This window comes from Ornithodoros turicata, chromosome 5, assembly GCF_037126465.1.
Source record: "Ornithodoros turicata isolate Travis chromosome 5, ASM3712646v1, whole genome shotgun sequence".
NCBI classification, from domain to species: Eukaryota; Metazoa; Arthropoda; class Arachnida; order Ixodida; family Argasidae; genus Ornithodoros; species Ornithodoros turicata.
The window spans coordinates 75118515-75136636 of record NC_088205.1 but is presented as its reverse complement, the minus strand read 5'-3'; the positions used below and the strand labels follow the sequence as shown (position 1 = coordinate 75136636).

At 44.3% G+C, this 18122-nt stretch overlaps 1 long non-coding RNA gene and 2 other non-coding genes across 3 annotated transcripts; 2 read left to right on the top strand and 1 right to left on the bottom strand.

Moving 5' to 3' along the window:
- The first annotated feature begins 9371 nt into the window (after positions 1 to 9371).
- Positions 9372 to 9443, top strand: Trnap-agg (transfer RNA proline (anticodon AGG)). Its single transcript has one exon. It is a non-coding gene; the product is annotated as a tRNA-Pro (tRNA).
- A 2394-nt stretch (positions 9444 to 11837) lies between these two features.
- On the top strand, positions 11838 to 11909 carry Trnap-agg (transfer RNA proline (anticodon AGG)). The gene has a single exon. It is a non-coding gene; the product is annotated as a tRNA-Pro (tRNA).
- A 2928-nt stretch (positions 11910 to 14837) lies between these two features.
- LOC135396203 (uncharacterized) lies at positions 14838 to 15927 on the bottom strand. The gene is made up of 3 exons (XR_010423353.1): positions 15663 to 15927; positions 15445 to 15552; positions 14838 to 15037 (listed from the first exon to the last, which is right to left on the bottom strand). It is a non-coding gene; the product is annotated as an uncharacterized LOC135396203 (long non-coding RNA).
- Positions 15928 to 18122: the final 2195 nt, after the last annotated feature.

Below are 18122 nucleotides of genomic sequence, written 5' to 3'. Positions count from 1 at the left end.
GGGTCTCACTTTCGTTTCTCCACTTGCCAGAGAGTTTGTCAACTGGAACGGAGATCTTCTTGCAGACGCTCCTGCTGTCTAATGGAGGAAAAGGAGCTGTTTTGCGTGTTCTTCATTTACATTTTTTTGTTTATGAGGGAGGAGAGAGTTAAGAGTTCGACCTTGAACTTGCGCGATTTTTGAGTCGGTTGGTGTATGTGTGTGTGTGTGCACATCCTTAATGACGCTGTAAGAGAGCAAGAGGGAAATGAGTTGCACGTCGCTGTCGACGAAGAAAAAAAAGTGTACTTTTTCTCTGCACCTTTATATACCCGAGCAAAATTTGAAGAAAGGCTCAGTGGTTGGAGGTGGATGGATTTGCCTGTTTTGCCTCCTTTTCTCACATAAAGGAGGCACAAAAAAGTACCTAGGAAGTATCTCCTCTGCAGGCACGCACGCTCACTCCAACGTTCAGCTGAGGAACACATACACACTAGTGATTCCCAGCCTTGAGCCTTTTCACGTACCGATATCAGCTGGCTGCCTCTTGTTCCTTAATTCCTTAACATACTAAACATGAATAACTAAGCATTTGTAAGTAAGGAGGCTCTGTATCGCACTGGTGATGCTTTCTTTCTCTCTCTCCCTTTACGTACTTTTTATTCTCTTGTCCTATTCTTCTTTATGTTTGTACTAGATCTTGTATCGTGCCTTACGTATGCTATTGGAATCAACCCCTCTTCTATTGTATGTCGTAAAATATCGTTTCTCTGTGTGACGCTGGAGTGCTAGGGGCAAAAGGCGCATGCAGGGCATTTGATGATGTCACCTACCTCTTCGTGAAATCGAAACTTGTGAATGCTCGCATAAGCTTGCTTCAAGCTTTAGTAGAGATATACGTAACCGGTTCATTGATAGCATCCATATATACCACGTATTGAGTATTTTTCAATCGACAGCGGCTCTTCCAGAAAATTCTCTACCACTATATGGTGATTGTGTAGTCGGTTACCGTAACTACCTCCGGCGTACCGTAAACTTGCCTCATGTGAAGGGGCGGGCTCGATTCTCCACTGAAATGTTATGTAGGTTCGTTGAGGTTCACACACTCTCCGATGATGCTGGTGGTAGAACCATTTACATTATAAACGGAGCCAAACATCGACAACAACTTTATTTCAAGATGACGAATTAGGAATTTGATCACCAGGGGCGACATGGAACTATGGAGCCATGGAGCCATTTGATTTACACTCAATTTATTTTATTGTCCGAAACACGCAGTCTACCGGCGGCAAGGAGTGCAATTCTCTCTACTGCGCCTTGTGTCCGTACACAGTGTATATATATATATATATATTGTAAAACTGTAAATAAAGTCTTTTCGAAGAGCGATAAGGACGAGTGGACGTAAGTATCCGTTCATGTGAAGACTGGGATATGGTGTGTTCAAATCCTATACCCACGGGCTGTGCTGTCTGAGGGTTTTCCTGTGTTTTCCAACAGGCCTTCCGGACGGATGTTGCTACAGTTCCATCTCAAGTCGGCTCAGGACGCAAACTAACACTGCACTCCTCCTTTGTGCCTGTACGCCCCTCATAGCAAAAATTGCTTCGCGGTGGTAACACGCACAAAAAAAAAAAAAAAATAAGAAAAGATCGTCTAGGTATGACTCGCTGCTTCCATGCTGCATTGTTCTCCAATATCATGGCTTGAATTTGACAGGATGAATAAGGATTTATTGCTACAATGATTATTCTCGCTTACAAGCGAACATCCGTCTGCTTTCGGTACAAATCCTATAGGTTATCACGAAACGACACAGTGTAAAAACGAAGGAACGATATGTCCACAATACTTCAGGGTGGTCAGCGTACACGCCCAGGGCACAAGTCAGGTCTCTTCCACGGATTAATGTACCCGAAGATGAATCACGGTTAAGAGTTGCCCTTTATAGGAAGTCACCTGTGTCAACGACACGTGTTTCTTCTTTTTTTACGGCAGACATCTTTCGTGGCGATGTTATCGACCTAGCTCGTACGGGAAATGATATGCGAGTGCATATCTGATAGCCGTCAGACACGTCTGGTTTCTTGACTTTAAATATCCATATGCAGGATATAACTATGTTTTTAACCCCATAGTTTCACGCCCTTATATGTTTTCACCGCACCCCGCAGCTTGTGTGGGGTCATAGGACCGATACGTGGGCGTAGAACTGTCATGTTCTTCTGTCAGTGAATAGGTGTTGCGCGGATGGGTCTCTAAAAGGAAGCCTTATATACGATGTCGGAAATGTTTTTTTTTTAAATATTGAAGATATCAGCTCCTTTTTAATTTTTTAGAGCAATATCCTCTCACTCTTCGTCTAGCAAAGCACGGCAGAGCAGACGTATTCTCTGTGGATATTATAAAGACATTTAAGAAATGCTCGAACGTTATTGTCATTAAGGCTCGACAATTGAACCTCTGTATGCAATAAAGGGATAAATCGTCTTGTCCCCTTTTTTTTTTTGGATTTTTGCTGCAATGATATCTACATACCAGTAAGTTGTCAAAGAAAAGCGACGACCGTATTGCAATTTATTGACCCACTACAGGAGGGTAAGAAACGGGACAAGCGTGTGTTTCAATGGGACAGACAGTCAGAGCAAGCTTCTTTTCTATGCACGCATACAAAGAGTGTAGCTTAAATTTGCTATACGATGCTGACAGGAACTTCGACTTCCATGCACTCGATAAACATGTTCTCTCTACTTCACGTGACCGTGTCAGCAGTGTTATCGAGCGTTGTAATCGAAATAAATAAACGTGTGTACTGACCTAAGAAGTCCTATTATGCTGGCCATCTAGGTCATTATTTTCAAAACGGTGCTCCCTAGCAGCACTATATGGCTGCTCCACTGCACAAAAGTGACTTCGCCTACCTGGCGTCTCCATCAAAGTCTGACTCGTGAAAACTTTCTTTTTTCTGCACGAAAACCCAGTGCGTGCGATGTTATATTGAAAAAGGGGATATGTTTTGTTCAATTGCTGCTAAGTCACACACCCGAAAACGACGTTAACATGATATGCATGAAGAGTAGACACATACATACATGTTACACATTTTGAATTTGCGCTATTCGAGGAAACCCAGCTGGAATAACATTACCAAATACTTCACTCGACGTTTTCTCGCGGTTTTTCGACCTATCCCCTTATTGCATACAGAGGTTCAATTATTCTTCGATGTTGACGCCAGCTTTATATTTTCCATTGCATTACTACTTTTGACGGACCTCATCCCCGAAGTGTCCTAAAGGTATGTTCAAAAATGTCGTCTGGCTTCAACTCGTCAGCGGAGACATAATATTCATGACAGCAGTTTCCGCTAAATAATGTAGTGAGGCAGTTTTCCTCAATACTTCATGACAATACGCGCACGTATGTGTTAAAATAAAATATTGGCCAATATTTTTTTTCCTGAACAAGACAGTTTGTCCTTGAGAGAGAGTTTGTCCTTCCACTTTGATGTCAACACACACAAGTCATTCACTAGAAGAATGGTCACAGTTTGTCCCAAGGGTGCTCGGCACATTATATAAGCACTGGTCACCGAGGACAAGTCTGGAATGGAGAAGAAAAGTTTGTTGTTTTGTGGAAGTAACTTATTGAATATAATCGAATATAACGGCTAACAACCCATTAATGTATAGTTAATTCTCAAATCCTCATAAAAGCCTTTTAGTTTTGTCATTGGATTAGTCGACGGGGCTGCTCCAAGAAACCCGTATTTTTTCTTAATCAAGGGACGAATTTACGGAGGTATTTTCAATTTTTTTTAATTATTGACTTTAAGGAGCACATTGCAATTTCGATATTAAAGCCTGATCTCCACATGATGCCTTCGAAACACTGATGAAGCACAAAAGTAATTACAGCGCGCGCTACACCTAAGTAATCTGCAAAGAAGCGAGACGTCGATATCTCCGCCCTCAGACGTCACAGAAATACGTCACAGAAATACGTCACATTCAGGCAAACCCTTTTCGCGGTATGTTTCACAATCTTTGTGTTTTTTCTCCTTCTTCTTTTCGTTTTCCCTCTTTTTTTTTTTTTCTTTGGCTTGGAACTAGCTCCGAAGTCCGAACACATGAAGGAAGAAAAGAATGCAAAAAAGAAATACAAAACAAAGATCGTGAAACATACCGCGATAAGGGTTCCCTACATTGCGTATGACGGGTGGGGGTAACGTGTTACTTTAACGAAGCTATTGTTTTCGATAACTTTTAACTGAACTCGTTTCTTTTGAACTCCCAGTAACTTCTAGGGGAACTGGTTCCTTTTTTTGGCCAACTTTTTCAACTTGCCAACTTCGGGTAAGTTCCAAGTTCCTTTTGTTCGACTCTGGTCTAAAAAGCATCGCAAGCTGTAGGCGGGGACGATGTATATGGGGGAATACGGATGTCCCCATCGACTGCATGGCTGACCTTTTCCTCCTTTTTTCTTCTTTTTCTTTCTTTCTGCCAATAAATCCCGCCCCCCCAATCCGTATGGGGACATGTCCGCATTCATGTGCGCATTACTTGGTTAGTAACTTTGTTATATTTTTTGCACTGTAACTTAACTGGTAACGGAATCAGTCGAAAATAAACACGGCAGTGCAGCGTATGACTTTCACGGTTAGGTCGCTGACAGACCTGCCACAGCGATGATAGTTGTCCCAACTAGTATATACCTACAACAGAGCCTGTAACACCTACAACGAAGAGGACAGTGTTAAAGCCGCGAAGCAGCTATGGCCATTAGCGGTGTACAGACGTGGACAGATGGAGAGAGGAGCGCAGGAAGGATTGAGAGACAAGGGGGGGGTTAGTGTGCGTCCTGGGCCGACTTCAGGGGGAACTTTGCCGACATTCGTCTGGAAGGTCTGCCGCAAAGCCCAGGGAAAACCTGAGACAGCACAACCGGTGGTAGGTTTCGAACCCACCACCTCCCAGTCTTCGGCACGACCTTGGAATATTATCATCTTCGCTTTGACCACAAAATAATAATGATGATGATAATAATAATAATAATAATATGGGAGATTCACACGGGAGGTGAGTCAGCTTCATTTCTGTGTCGATTTTTAGGGAAAAAAAATCTTCGCGGGACCGTTTTAAATGGCGCGCAATCAAAGAGAGAAAGAGAGTGTGTGTGTATATTGGCATCAAGATAAAAGACACGATGTATTGTCATCAACTAAGAGAATGTAAGACACGATATGCTGCATGTGAAACAGATATCTTTATCTTCCTTTTCGTGCTTCTATTTATCAATTTCTTTATGACAGCTACGCAAAAACACGTTTTCTACAATGCACGTGCGCAACCTAGACCGTAATCATTATTTGCCTCTCACTCTCGCTCTCTGCGCAGCTACACGCCGTTGGAGACGCGCATGCAGAATGTGTATCTACATGCACACGATGCTGGATGCCTACAGAAGTCACGCACTGGACTGCCACTCTAATGACCCTACATTTTAAAGAGACAGCAAAAAAATTTAGTAAGCGACGGCGAGCATATACTGGTCAGTTGATTCCCGGTCTCCTTTCTTTCGCTTTCTTCCTGTCTTTTTTTGACGCAGCGGTAACCGTCTCGGATGAACCAATGAGAAGCGTTCGTGGGGTTGTTACACCGTCGCTCTGGTTGGCTGCTTGAGCATTGCATCCGAGACATTGACCCCCTTCCTACCAACGCCAGCAGAAAGTGAAGGTCGTATCCGGTCCGATCGCTCCCGGTTCTGTATTCTACAACGGAGTGGCTGTGCCTTTCTGAGTCTTGTCAGGTGGAGAGAATCACGAACACGTTTATTCTGTATCTGGGCTCTGCGACACACAGGGAGGAAAATTGGACGGCTCTCTGCAATACAGATGTGAACTAATTTACATGGCTTTCAAGAGAAGTTTTTGAAGTCTGTAGACAAATACCCATTTTGCATACATCTGTAAAAAAATAAAATCAAATAGAAGCTGTGCACTGCTGCATTAGAAAATTGGTGCTGTAAACTCCAGCTTGACTCGAAGCCCCAAAGTTTGTATTTATTTATTTTATTTTTTCAATTTTGAGTTGTCCCTGAGAAGGCAGCGGAAGAACGTAGCGCTAGTACCGCCAGCTCGTGTAGCGTATGGCTCTGTAGCGCACACTTGTAGCGCATGTTCATTTTTTTTTGCTTGGATTGCTACAGTGATATGTGCTTGCTCCCGTGCACACCGTGCATATAGGATCAGCCCCCCGCCCTCACGCGGCTTGAGTTATAGTCATCGTGTCGCAATATCACCGCGTGTGCAACCAAATAGCGAGTTTACACTGCGCATGCGCTAAATCCTAAGGCACGTACACGTAGATGCTACACTGTACTAAAGCTATCTAATGTATGGAACTTTATTTTTTTTTAAACCGTATTTACACGAAGAAGTTGATGAATGTTACAGAAACTGGTAAACACACTGCTTCCAAAGCATTATAGCTTGTTTTCAAGAAGTGCTCACTGCCACTCCAATTGGATGTAGATCACCTGTACGACGGACGATGATGAGCGGAGAGAGAGAAAGAGAGTGTTGGGGGGAGGGGGGTGCCTGTGTAGTGTGTGGCATAATGTATATAACTCGTCCCGTTGGTTCGCTCGCATCGCAAACCTCCTTTCATCGTCGTTTGATGCCAGTGACCCACAGCCACCGCTTCTAGCGGAACAAGTTTTTATTCAGCCAACAACAACGCCACTGACCTCCCAACGTGCCCATCCTAACGTCATATAGCTGAGGCGAAAAAAGAAAACGCCCGGCAAAAGGTAGCGCACGAGGAATGCGGCTTTGGGAGAATAGCCGAAAAAAAAAAAAAAAAAATGCCGAGGAAGATACGTAGTATACCTGAGCAGGTGCTCGGTTCGCGATCTTTTTTATTTTTTTGCGAAAAATTGTATTTATGTTGTGAAAAACTGTGACTGCAACGAATGCTCATTTTTCGAAAGTTGCTAATTACTAGGGTTTCCGGTACTCGGTATGTACCGAAAACAGCCGAAAAACTGTTCGCCGATAAATTTTTCGTGCCTTCGGCGAAAACGAATAACCGCCGTGACTAGGCTCAGCAACTTGGCCTGACCGGTCCGAGAATACCACCACTGAGACGCTGCAGTTTTCCAGGGCGATAGCCAATAGGGGATACAAGGAAGGTGCTAACTGCAGCGGTACAGCTTGGGATAAAAGTTTACGGAACACCGGGGTGCCTGTCAGAAGCGGTAACGCCACTGAGCAGTAACCAGCATCACTGAGAAAGGACAACGTGGCGCGGAACAAACACAAGTCGGCACAGCGCACACGACGGGGCTTGTCTGTGTTCCCACCATGTTGTCCCCTTGACGGTAACCAACTCGCTTGCATCAGCACTGTCTTGTAGCAGCCTTATCTAAGCCTTATGTATATCCATCTTTTGACCTGAAGAGCTGGGAAGGTGGACTTTTTTGTTCTTCAAGAGAGAAACTGATGTTCTGAGGCTGGAACAACATAGATTCGATCCCTACAGCTGGCTAACCTTTTCAGCGACTTTCATCTTTCATCGTTGATTTTTTGTTCTTGTTTGCTTTATCTCAGCAGTGTATATTCTCAGTGTTACGTTTGAGTATATTCCTATTTCTCTCGCATGTCTACCTCGTGATAGGAGTACGCAGCACGCGTAGGACAACTCTGGTTCACGAACTCATGAGGTGTTGCCAGAGCAGAGAGAGAGAGAGAGAAAGGGTGGGGGTGGGGGGCCACTTCACCTGGAAAACGTTTCTTCTGCTGATAATTATTATGGATACATGTTGTGCCCGGTATCAGGGTGCCCGATATTACGAGTATTGCTCGATATTACACACACCTAATGGTCTAAGTCACGATGACTAAGAGTTTCACGATGTACGTAAGGTAGGCTCACTAGTTCAGTTACCATTTCTCTGTATCTTCCCTTCGAAACAAATGTTCACCGTTTAAAGGTGACGGAAGAATGCCACACAGATGTATACCGACGCGCACAAAAAATCGCGTTTATTGCTGTGGAGCCTATTAACGTGGAATGCTCGCCAACGTTATCCCAGCCATAACCCCGAACTTGATCCACATATTTGAACACGATTTACGACGTTGTAGGGTCAACAGTATATGTGTAAAAGCAGAGAGAAACGAGGCCATGGATCTTCTGTGTGGACAAAGATTAACGAAAGAAGCAAAAATGATGTGTCGAGGGAATCGCGCGTGCCTCGTTTTAGTGCCGTGCCTAATTCCGAAGGAGCGAGCAACCTGCGATTACATCGGAAGGACGAGAAACTTTTCCTCGTCCGGTATCCATCAAAACATGGGCAGCTGTTTTCCTCCGGCGTATCTGGGTCAACTTTCACTGTCTTCGGAGCATCTTCTCCAAGGCTGCCGAAGGAGGAGTCGTTCCTGTCTCACTCGACAGGGGAGGGCCTCTTTGAAAACGGTGCCTTATGCTTAGGGTGCTGCGTTTTCGGTAAACAAAAAAGCGCCGAAAACATACACCGATTTTCTTTTTTTTACCATTCGTTTTTAGCCGACAAACACCGAATTCCAATCCGAGGAAAGATTAGGGGCATTAATCGCTGCACACGTTAAATATTACGAAAAAAAAAACGTCTCTTCTTTTAACGAATCAGGCACCACTACTTCGCTGTGGAGCAATAAAGTGTTCCTGTCTTGTGATATCTTACAGGGGTTAATCTTTGTATTGATTTTTGGTTTTAAGGCTGCGCTGGGACGCGCAGTTTTGAAATTGCGTTGCGATTTATATTCGCAGGCTAACCATATGTGCCAGCCGGAAAAATCGCCGAAAAACTCCGATTTCCTGAAAAATAAATAAACGCAGAAAAAATACACCGAATGCCCCCTCCAACAATAAAAACTGAAAGCGCGGAACTCTACTTATATATTCCACACGGTTTTGTCAAAACTTGGTTGGTTGGAGTGAATACAGGGGAAAAATCCCTGTGTGCGCGTGCATTGCTCGCGCCCATACGCGAACAAATGAGCTGAGATGAGGTACTTTCCGATTGGGGATCATCTAAACCTCTTTGAAGATCAAGCGTTCCCGATATTCAAAGCATAACATGGTAAAGGAGTCCTTTCGAAGGACCCACAGACAGCTTTGCGTCTCATTACTTGAAAGGGCCGGCAGCGACGGAGCTAGCGAGGCGAGCGCCATCCCGTGGAGTTTATTTGAAAAGATGACTCTGCTGCGCATCCATTGCTCATCATTTTATGGACGGCAAACTGCGCAAACCGGTTTATCATCTGCTTCTGACTGCTTGCAGTACGCTGGCGTATAAAGCCTTCATGCTCCGTTATCATCCTTTTTTCGCATCGGTGTTTTCGTGGCTCGTTGGTCTAGGGGTATGATTCTCGCTTAGGGTGCGAGAGGTCCCGGGTTCAAATCCCGGACGAGCCCAGTTTTCTTTTCTTTACGTTTTTACTATTATAGTTTTATGCTCTTTTTGTACTTTCGAGAACCTTCGCCAGGAGGAGACTCAGATATTGTTAGCACGAATCAACGAGGTAAAAAAAAAAAAAAGTGGGAGAAACGGATACTCCCTAGATTTCGAAAGATAAGCTCTGCTAACCAAATGGCATACTTAGCTGCAGGCTAGCTGGTGGATGAACTCCATAATGTGTAAAAGTCTGTTCGTGTCGTCCTTCTGTGTGCCCAGAAGCTAGTAATTTAGTGTGTTGATTACTCTATACACGGTGCTATCGCGTGTCTACCTGTAGATAAGAAACCCTCTTACGTGCTCTGATAAGGTGACAGCAACCGTACAGTGATGCCTCCGTAAATTATGCAGTTTTGTGGCATTGTTTGCTGTTTAAGGATGGATACAGAAAGTATATTATGCACATCCTACCTATGACACACAGTATCTTCTATCTTATATTCAGAAAAACATACATATTACGTCAGCATTATTTGGTTTACGCGTCAATGTAGTGTTAAGAAATTGTTTTTCTTTTCAGTTCAATTTCTTACGTATTTACTTGTCTCCGGTTGCAATGCAAATACCTTTGTTGCCACGACTGGTAAGGTGAGAAGGTCAGTCATCTTATCTCAGCGACATCCAGAAGGGTCATGATTCCCTCCTTCACAAGTGTCATCATTGCACGACCAAAAATATTTAACCTAGGTACCCGCACAGCATGTTAAAAATTTTTAGGGATTTGGTCGGTCAGTAGATCTCATAATTAAAGGTAGGCCTTCTACACCGCACTGGCATGGACTACTTCTTCCTTTATATATCCTCATATTTACTGTTTCAGCTCGTGGTATAAACTTCGGGCACCACCACTTCACCACCAAAGCCCATCAGCCTACAACAGTGTGACTCTCGGCAGCACTAGAAAGGCACGTGAGTGAAGTCATTGTTTACACTCTGGGAGCTGTACCTTGTTCATTCCCCTTGACCTGGTGTCATTTGCACGTTCTCGAATGCACCCAGGGGGACTGATGAACACGATAGTGAGGTGACATCGTTTCGTGGCACTGTGCCCAGAATGATATTATTTCTGATCGCTCAAAACATCTTCGTTGACAAGTTGCTTCAATGCAGTCTTGGGTAAGTTACTTCTAAAAAGTAACTGAGTTACAGTTACAGTTTATCTGTCAAAAATAGCAACTAAGTTAGTTATAGTTACTTTCTTGGTCGAGTAACTAGTTACAGTTACTGAGAGAAAGTAACTTAGTTACATTACAGTTACTTTTTATAAAAATGACCATGAGAGGGTGATACAATTGTTCAAAACGTACATTTATTTACATTTACTGAAGTACGATAAAAGTTGTCTTGCACTGAACCAGAAGCAGTATAAGTTAATACGCGGTTATTCCACACGAAAAAATACATGTGCATGCGACCTGACGGGTCGCGGTGAAAAAGAAGAGCACGGTGACACGCACGCGTTTCGTAGCGTGTAGAGAGAGAGAGAGAGACATACACAAGAACAAGGAACTCGCCTCAAGATGCTTTCTCAGATTTGAAATTGACGTCCTGTTGCCGAGTACGTCTTATTCCATAGCTTGCACTTTACAATTAAATTATTCTCGTCCTTCCATGATAAAAACTCGAAGGTTGCTTCATAGAGCGGCCACGGAAGCCTTATGATAGCAGCAACCGGAGCAGGATTAGCCACGCATCCCTTTATGCATAATCATTCCCTTGTCCATATCCACAGGAGGCAGGATCCCGTGCAAGGGCAGTGACACTATTACTCACATATGACTCACTTCGACCGTTGAGGGTCACTAACGTCAACTAATTTCTGTCCACAAAGCGGGAATTCCCTGCTTGGTCAAGAGCCCAAGGCACGGGGCACATACCGATTACGGATCAAAGGAAGGAAGACACTGTTAGGGGGAAGTAGGGTAAGGTAGGGTAAAAAAGGAACGACATTTATTGGAGTAACTGGTTACATTTTGCAGTTACATTCACAGAAATAGTAACTAGTTACAGTTAAAAGCTACTTCTCTGTAAATGTAACTAGTTACCCATAAAAGTAGCTAGTTACAGTTACAAGTTAACGTAACTTAGTTATTACCCAAGACTGCTTCAATGTTCAGAGGCTGTGCGAGACTGATATGACACTGTGAATAAACTGATGGAGAGCAACGGCCGAAACACACAACATATAAACACAACACGAGCCTCGACGTGCCAACGAATAAAATGTCGTAGAGGGGGGTGACAGCATGTAGAGGCACTAAACCATTAAACTCACAATCAAATCAAATCAAGAGTCACTAATAGCAAGAGCAATAGCCGTTTTTCAGTTTGGCCACGTTGGTCACGTCCACAGCGGCTCGTTGGTCTAGGGGTATGATTCTCGCTTAGGGTGCGAGAGGTCCCGGGTTCAAATCCCGGATGAGCCCACGCTGCTTTTTTCGCTGTTCCTCACTTCGGATCCACGTCAGACTTATTTTGAAAATGCAAAAATGCACAGCGGGTACATCTAAAGTAGTACTCAGCGCTTCCCGTACTCAAGTAAGCCGCTCAGCGTGTTGACAAAGTCCCCTGCAGGAAACACCTGGTGATTCGTGTTGTCTTCACCCCTATTGGAACAACGTGGGTACCTGATCTGTGCTGCATACATGTGATGCCATGTGATGTAATTCGCATGAATTATACGACTAAGCTTTAACAAAATCCTAGCAGATGCAATGCTGCTCAGTTGGGCAAACACGCTCTGGGCTTTACAAACAAAGAAGGATAAAACCGCGAAAAAGAAGGGCGACAAGACGTTCACGAGCAGAAGCAGAACAGCGGAATTTTATCAATTACCACTGTGCTAATATCATTATCACGTTACATACCGGGTGTAGGAGTGTTGGTACAGTTTAGTTACGCCAACACACAGTGACACCTTTAAATCGGTCGCCGGAGTACTCGACGACGAATTCGATTCGGTGACTCCATGATCCACCGAAATCCTCGTGACCGTCTCTCGCGCTAAATCAGCATATGAGCCATAACAGTTTGCTTCCCGGCACTCCTTTCGAGAGTTATCAAGGGATTTAGTCAATCAACTCATCCTGCTTACAGCACCTGGCATGCTGATGTAAGTCACTGAACTTTCGATCTCAACACCCCACACGTGCGTGCCACAGATAATCATGTTTCCAACAAAGTGCGCCACCTGCCCATTTCTATTACCCGTACATGCACGTGCATGGCAGTCGTACATGAACGCATTGCATAATATTAAAGCAGGTGATACTTTCTTGGCCCTTCTTCACCTTGGAAGATGATTGGGTGAAACGACCTTTTTGAATTGACAGATGACAGTTGGGAATGATACATTGTCCCCGTACAGTGCCCGTGTACCCACATATCCGTTCTGCTTGAAAGGCGAACGCGTGTATTGACGGATATGCACACGCTACGATTGTTTGGGTAGAAGTTTATTGACCTAATAGTCAATCGTGCGAAGGATGAAATAACCTGACTGCTGCATGCTAACTGTTGTGTCTGCCGTGTGGGGTCGTTGGAAGGGTGCTGAATAGAGGAGCGATAAAAAAATTGACTGCATCTCTGGATGTTCTGCAAAGCTTCATGGTCCATCTTCCGATCCTGGTCTTCGGGCGCACGCGCTTGTTTCACTGCTATTGTAACTTCATCCTTCCTTTCCTCTTCTCTTTCCACAACTGTCACTGACGGACCTACATGACTCTCGACGTTGGTAGTTGACCCTATAAAGCTATTGCTCTATTATTTTACGTGCGTCAGCAGATTACGCTTTGAATTCCCGGAGCGTCCCGACGGTAACAAGACCGCGTTTTTTCAACACCCCTATTAGGTCTATTCTAGTCATCCCCGTCTATTCGAATTGTACCCCTGCATTTGCTTCTTACCTGTCCCGCCTGATTGGTAAACCCACCAATTTCACTTGATTGTTGCTTGCAACAGGCACGTCTACATCTGTTGTAAAAGATATTTGGCCTTGCTGTTTACTCTTCTGTGTTTGACGTGAACCAGATTGCTTTGATGGGTACATTAACTAAATGACAGTAAATCGACTCCAACCTATACACTCGTTTTGCGCAACGCCTTTTTGTTTTAAATTCTTCCACGGATTATTTTCTCGGCCCATAAATCCACACTTTCAGCCCGACACGCTGTACCCCATCGGACACCCCCTTCTTGATCTCACCCCGTCTTACACGCACACTTTCTATGCGACTTTCACGCCCCCTGTCGCAGAAAAACGGCAGATGTCCCATTATGACCTTCCCAAACAGACGTCCCACCAAACTTAACCTTTTTTTGCGTCACTCCTCCAGACTTGGTCCCATCCTTTCAATCCCACAGAGATCCTCCTTGATGATAATGCTCGTTACGAATCACAGCTTCCACCAGGCGAGCGGAAGAAGCCATTCCATTGACACAAAAAGCCTTTATCGCTGGGTGGCGCGTCTTTAGCAAACGCACCCACGTCAGCGGGACTGCATTGAAGTATACCGAAGAACGCCCACCCTACGTCCATCCCCAAACAATGTTCGGCGTCCTCTTTTTGTCCAAACTCCTAGTTCTCCCTTCAAGGTCCAGCACAACAGGTCCCGTCCTGGACAATGGTCCACGACCGGGCCTTAGCGTACCCCATTGTCCTAGCTCGACGGCGATAACAGATTTTGATCCATGCCTTGGCTGTGTCCGCGCAGGAACCCCTTTGATGTGTTCCACAAGAGATAGCGTCCAAGAAAAGCAACGGCACGCGCTGTTTGACCCTTCTATTTGCCTCTATACGATTCGCCCGGTCAAAGGTACGCTTTGTTGGCGTCACCGGGTCAGGGGTCGAAGCAATTCTGTCCAAGACATAGCGGCAAGGGAGAAAAGGGTTAAAAGGGCCGCATATATACGTCTTGGTAAGGCCTTTGTTGGAGACGTGCGACTGCAACCATCAGAACCTGCTGTGTAAATATGAGTACGGTTGGGGGGGTAGTGTCGCTTCGGAGATTTGAGAAATACATATCTTGCGGGGGCTTAGCCTGTGGAACATTCTGGAAACGCGTTGCTGTCAATATTGGCCGACGATATCTTGCCTCTGACGGAAGGGTATGGTACAGGGTAAGGTACAGGGTAAGGGTATGGTACAAGAAATACCGAGGCTCTCTTTGACTTCTGTGTTTGGCTGTGTCGGTGGTAGATGCAATAGGGGCTATGTCGAATCAGAATTCTGAACATTTATCACGGGATGGCCATGAAGCAATTGCGATCTTTATCCTGACGTGGCCGGTCTGCTTTCGCGTTTCAGACGTTTAAACAGCTGCTATAGAGGCATGGGGGCAGACAGCAGGTCACACTGTCGGTTTTTCGGAGTTTATTCGGTTTCGAATACATGTGGTTTCAGGATATTCCACTGTGCAAGAACACCACGGTTATACCGGTTGCATATTCTTCCACGCGGCGTACAAGTCATCTCCTTCTATTTCGTCGTCAAATTCATTGTGTTCCCTGGCCCTTCTGATGATTTCTTGTATCTTCTTAATTGCCCCTTGGTTATCTGACATATAAAAATGTTATGCATAGGATAAGGGACTCTATTCACATGAAGAGCAGAACGAACATGGTTCTCAGGTACAATGGAAATGTCGGCGGTATACTTCTACGGCGGGAAGAAATCGAACGGCTCTAAAATGACACGATATTTTTTGTACAGGGTGATAGCTCCTGCAGTTCGTATCGGATGTGTGCATTACGATGTATACAAAGACAATGCCTCTCTCGTTTGTCGGCCGCTATTTTTTTTTTCCTTCGTTGATAGCAAATGGAGCAGTACTTCAGATTTGATACTTTCATATGTCCTTTGTTTTCTTAAAGGTGTGACACGTTACAACATGTTACTACAAACTGTTGTATGAACTAAAAAATAGACTACGACACTGAAGTGCTGTATATAGTCTTACTCACTGGTCCTTGCCGTTTTTGGAGCGGGGTCTTGTTCGGTTCCGGGCTCCGCCAGTAGGACATTTTGAAGGATAGCAAGCAGTACCAATACTGTCAGTAGTCTCCGCATTACTGTGGGCCGACAAAGTGATTCACTAATATAGGTACGATGCCGAACAAAAGGTACGAGCATCATCAAGGCAATATAGTCAAATGGCTCGGCGAATATTGTATAAGCTTACCGAATAAATCAGTAACCGACTTCGAAAGATGTCCCAGTATGCCTTGCGACCTGCGGGGCTTTCAATCTTTCAAGTACAGTGTACAGGATAGCGTTATTAGCCGACACTCGCAGTGACTATGTGACGACAGCGACTATGAAACATGTAGCTCCCGCTTAACAGGAGGTAGCCTGCTGTTCTTTTCTTTTTCCTCCTCACTTTAAAGGTTTACATTCTTCGAACGGAAGCAGTACAGTGGATGTTGTCAGGAGTCCCAATCAGTGACAGCCCTATAGCCTTTCACGGCTGTACCTGTTCAGTAATACGGTCACACTTTCTTCTATAGCTTCTCTTTTTATGGAGAGCACTTTCGTGGAAGAGTTCTGAATATATGTAAACTAGAGAGTGCACGTCCGAAAATAAATTACGACTGGATGTCAGAGCAGCATAAAACCTTCATCTATACTGTCCTGGCGTACGCCTGTCAACACTATTTTACCGGCGACTTATACAAAAGCGAGCGTTTCTGCCTCTTTCAGCAAGCTGTTCTGGAGGCATACATATATAGAGGAAAGAGGTCTGAGACGGACTGTAAACGCCACTGAAACCGATAAATCCTTTCTCGGAGAGGCTCGCGAGAAAATCATATATACAGATGAAAGATGAAAGTCACTGAAAAGGTTAGCCAGCTGTAGGACTCGAACCCACATGAGGCTTTGTATGTATTTGCCCCTTCTATGTTGTTCCAGCCTCAGAGCAATAGTTCTCTCATATATATAGGTTTCGCTCGGCTTTCTTCTATTCTGTCGTTTTTTTTAGTATTAATATGTTTGTACTATATTATACGGTGCGTAATTTTAGTGTCACAGTGCATCGTGCTGTGTACGATTGTGTTGGAAAGGGGGGGAGGGAGGGGAGGGAGGATGGTGGATCCGCACACGAATATTACACTCACGCTTTTACCTTATAGTTAGTGTAACTATATAAGCTACTCCCGTTGCTTTTTTTAGATAACTTTGTCAAAGTAACTTGTTTTAAATTCAAGGTTCGTATTGTTCGATTACGGTCGACAAACCTCGCAAACTGCGTCCTCCCTCCCTAATCAGACGACACTCACGACGGGTGTAGGAAAAATCGTCCCCGGAGTAATCGTCCCCGCAAGAAAAGTATCAAGAGAAGTAGTGTTTGTCAAACGGCGCTATAGCGTTGCGCGCGTGGCCAGCTGTAGGCGATACTCCCCATCGCGTGGTGAACTGTCAAAAAACAAGAAAGACCTGAGGTTGGAACAACATAGAAGGGACAAATACATACAAACCCTGGAAGTTGCTGAGAAGGCGTGTTAGCTTAGCTCAATTGCCCTGGACCGGCAATCCAGAAGATGTGGGTTCGAGTCCTACAGCTAGCTAACCTTTTCAGTGACTTTCATCTTTCATTGTGAAAAACAAGCCTAAACTAACCTAACTTCTGAAAAATAACGTAGGACCCGGCTCTAACTAGCTTCCCACCGGGGACAATTTCTCACTTAGTGAAAAACGTCTTGGACCCACCCATTGTAACATGATCAATATCTGAATTAATTGTGGAAAGGTCAGAAACTACAAAATATATATTAGGTAACAAGCAACTTTAAAGTAACTCGTTACTTTTGCAAAGTAGCTTAGGAACTTCAAGTTCATTTTCATTACTTCATTTTCATTCATACGCACAAATATCGGCGTCCAATAAAAATTAACGACGTTCTGTGCAATGATGATACAGTTAGGGCCCGCGAACATTACCCAACAATTTTAACCTCTGTCTCACGGGAAAGCTCTTCCGTTATACTTCGCATGACGAAATATAGGGATAATCTTGAAAGCACGCAACCTTTACAGCATTTCGACACCTTTCGTCGATTGTTCTTAATTAAGATGACCCACATGTACTTCCTCGTAAAAGAAAGCCCAGGTTAATTGCTACCTTTATAGACCTATGTGTGCACAAAACGGCCGAACACAAATTAAGATTTACGAGGCGCACAGTTTTAGTGATGGATCGTGTGTGTGTGTGTGTGCCCATCGAAGCTGTTACCGCTTCATTAAGCTGTAATTTGTCACAAGTCGGCTTAAAAAGCTAGAAGGCGCTGCGTTCTTTATTGCGTCACTTCCGGCGGGAGTATAACGACTTCCGTGTTTCCGTGTGGGTTTATCGAGGAAATCATTTTCCCTCTCAATTTCACAAACCGTTTTCCCCAACGTTACTTTTTGATTCTTTTTTTTTTTTTGAGGGAGTGAACGCTTTTGACGAGAACTTTCTGCAGATGCTGCGTCCAATGTTTCTTTATTTTTTATTTTTTTATTTTATTTTTTAGAAGAGCTGTTCATGTACAAAGACGTGTATGTTCTGCCGTCATTTTGAAGCAGAGAAAAGGTCAATTAAACGCAAGGTCGACTTGCTATTCCATTGACGAAAAAAAAGGGGGGAGGGACTACATCTTTTGAC